Here is a 3,686-nt window from a genome sequence, read left to right as displayed (position 1 = left end):
TGTGTGTGTGTGTGTGTGTTATCGTCACTGTGTTGCGTCAAGGCTGAAGTGAACGATCCAGTCTGCACGTAGGACAGCAAGCGGGTCGCCTGTTCCGCTGGTGAAGGAAACCAAGAGAACTATTAAATTAGACCACTAAGCAACGTTGCCAGATAATCGTACTCAGAGCCGCGTATTTACCGCTTGCCAAGAAACACCGATTATCAACCATTTAAACGATAACCATATATGAAGGCAGCTATAGGGGTGAAGAAGGTAGTTATGGGGGTCGGAAATCGGGAAACATAAGAAGCAGAGTACGACAATCTGGCAACCCCCCCCCTCTCTCTCTCTCTCTCTCTCTCTCGTAACATGCCAGAGGATATGTCTTCACTTCGGTAACGGACAACGGTTGCAACCTGTTTGTTTTTGTTTTCTTTTTATGTTATCACTTTGGATGCATAAAGGTTATCCAAGTGTGTGTGTGTGTGTGTGTGTGTGTGTGTGTCTGTCTCTGTGTCTGTGTGTGTGTGTGTCTGTCTGTCTGTCTGTTTCTGTCTGTGTGTGTGTGTGTCTGTCTGTCTCTGTGTCTGTGTGTCTGTCTGTCTGTCTGTGTGTGTGTGTGTGTGTGTGTGTGTGTGTGTGTGTGTGTGTGTGTGTGTGTCTGTCTGTGTGTGTGTGTCTGTCTGTCTGTCTGTGTGTGTTAAAAATAATGTGAAGAGTATTTACGATGTGTGTGTGTGAGAGAGAGAGAGAGAGAGAGAGAGAGAGAGAGAGAGAGAGAGAGAGAGAGAGAGAGAGAGAACAGCAATAAACCATCTTAGAAAAGCGTGAAAAAAAAATATCGGCACAGTTTTTAGAAGACCTGAAGATACCATGAGATAATTTGACGGCTGTTAGCTCTTCATATTTTCTACATCCAACCTTTCCCTTTACCTTTAACCACAAAACAGCAGTAGAATATATAAGTGAACTAAGTGGCTTCGAACTCTGGGCTTCTTTGTAGGCCTATGCTTTATCGTGGTTTTGTCATCGTTGAAAGGGATGGATCAGGGAACAGAAAAAGGTCGAAGATAGGAAAATGGAAATTGACTTCAGTAGATCATTATCCCGCGTGGAACTGATAACAGCGGAACAGCCAAGTTACAGAATGGTGATAATGGTGAGTCTATTAAGGGCCTATTACACTGGGCAAATTTTCCGTGGATCTTCAGTCAAACCACGATTTCCGCTAACGTGGTTCTCATTTGTTTCTTGTTATTGCTGATGATGATGATGGTGAGTAATACCATAGCTTTGGAAGATCGTGGACACTTCAGAAAACCACGGAAATATGAGAACCACGCTATCGGAAATCGTAGTTTGACTGAAGATCCACGGAAAATTTGCCCAGTGTAATAGACCCTTAATTTTGGGCACACAGAGACGAGCTTTTACTACGGCAGGATGGTGTTCGGTGACATCAGAGGAAGGTGGATGACGTTGGTAAAAGCCTTTGTCCTGCGGTGAACTATTAATGTGGAAGATGATGTTGATGATGATGATGGCGGTGATGAATTGCCATTGTTAAGTACGATGATTTAAGTGTTGGCTCTGTAGGATTTCGATGTGAAGTGCTGAGGTAGAAATGGTGGTGATGGTGGTGGTGGTGGTGATGGTGATGGATGTTGGTGGTTATGGTGGATGCTAGTAATAACAGTGACAGTAGTGGTGGTGGTGGTGGTGGTGGTAGTGGTGATGGTGGTGATGATACTGAATATAGTGGAATTAGTAAATAATGGTTGTTAATGAGAGGTGGTGGTAGGTTAGTGGTGGGGGTATAAATGGCAGTTTGGTGGTGATGGGTGATGGTGGTGGTGGTGGTTAGTTACTAGTAGACAAATGGTGATGGTGGTGGTGGTGGTGGTTGGGGAAGTGAGAGATGTGGTGATGGTGGTGGCGGTGGTTGTGGTGATGGTGGTGTGTGTGGTAGTGGTGATGGTTGTAGTGGTGTTGGCTGTGGTGGTGATGGTGGTTGCGTAGTTAAGCTTAATTAGAACTGATGGAGCGTGGCAGGAAGGCAGAAGGGCGTGGCAGGTTGTGACGGAGGAATAGATACGACTTATCATATCGCCAACCCCCCTCTCTCTCTCTCTCTCTCTCTCTCTCTCTCTCTCTCTGGATAATGCTGGTGGTGGTAGTAGTAGTAGTAGTAGTAGTAGCAGTAATAACAACAAGCAGCATATCTGATAACTTAAAACCATATCTATGTTCATACTTGGTTCTCAGCCACACACACACACACACACACACACACACACCTTGTTCCTGTCGGCCTTGAGAGCGACCGCCTTGACACTGAAGGACCGTAGGCTAACCGACCTAACCTAACCTAACCTCCCCCTAACATGTAATACACGACCTCCTAACCCACTCCTCTGCATACGGCTGACACGCCCGCCCAAGTACCGCTTAGAGGGATATAATTCTGTTCCCTTTCTTAGATCGGTATTTTTGGACGCCTTTGCCTCTCATATCAACAATTTCCAAGGCCCAAAGAGAACATCAATATAGTTTTAATAAGTGTTACTATAGGTTCATGGTAGGGAAGAAGGGTCAAACTACCACCAGGGTCATGAGACTACCCTTGGAAATTACTAAAACTCCCATGAAAACCTGGTCAGATATATGTGTGCTCGGAGCCGAAATTTTTAAGAATATGACCTTAAACAGTGTTGCTATAGGTTCATGGTACGGAAGAAGGGTCAAACTACCACCAGGGTCATGAGACTACCCTTGGAAATTACTAAAACTCCCATGGAAACCTGGTCAGATATGTGTGTGCTCGGAGCCGAAATTTTTAAGAATATGACCATAATTAAACACGGGCAATATTCCAAGATCCTCTACTTCTTCTAAATTGACCTCTATTTCGGCCACTCATATTTTCTTTGTATGCATAGGAGCAGTTATTAGTGGGATTTCTTTACTTATTTAGCTTTACCGTTGAGCTGCTTCCTATAATGTAAAAAATAAATAATAAATAAATAAATAAAAATTCCAGCTAAGATGTTTTTAAGCTGAGGTGACGAAATGTAAAATTAATTCACAGACAGACATACAGGTGAAGAGTGACTTAATTAAGACAGGTATGCACATAGACAGACAGACATATATAGCAATTTTGACACACAGCAACGAGGCACAGATAGACAAACCGACAGACGGACAGACAGACAGAGTAACTTCCAGAGTACAGACACGAACACAGACAGACGAGACGCAGAGACGTGACGGGCAGACAGTAACTTCCAGAATAGACACAAGCACAGACAGACACAGACAGCCAGACAAACCGAAAGACAGACAGACAGAGTAACTTCCAGAGTACAGACACAAGCACAGACAGACACAGACAGCCAGACAGACGAGACGAGACGCGGAGACGTGACGCGCGGGCAGGCAACAAGTAACTTCAAATGACTTAAGAACAGAAGCATCGAGCGCCGCGTAATCACTACTAAACAAACATAAAAAAAAAGTCTTATTCCTCCCCCTTCCCGCACCACCCTGGGACTGGCGCCGTGGGTAACCGGAGAATTCTAAGCGACTTTCTAATCTCCTCAAACTCAGGATATACGCAAGTCTTGAATCTGCTCCCATTTTCCCTATTTTTACAAGATTCCGCTGTTTTTATTATCTTCCAAGGGGGTGGGAGGCTTCGTTTG

The sequence above is a fragment of the Eriocheir sinensis genome, chromosome 68 (assembly GCF_024679095.1).
Source record: "Eriocheir sinensis breed Jianghai 21 chromosome 68, ASM2467909v1, whole genome shotgun sequence".
NCBI lineage: Eukaryota > Metazoa > Arthropoda > Malacostraca > Decapoda > Varunidae > Eriocheir > Eriocheir sinensis.
Note: the sequence above shows the minus strand (reverse complement) of the source record.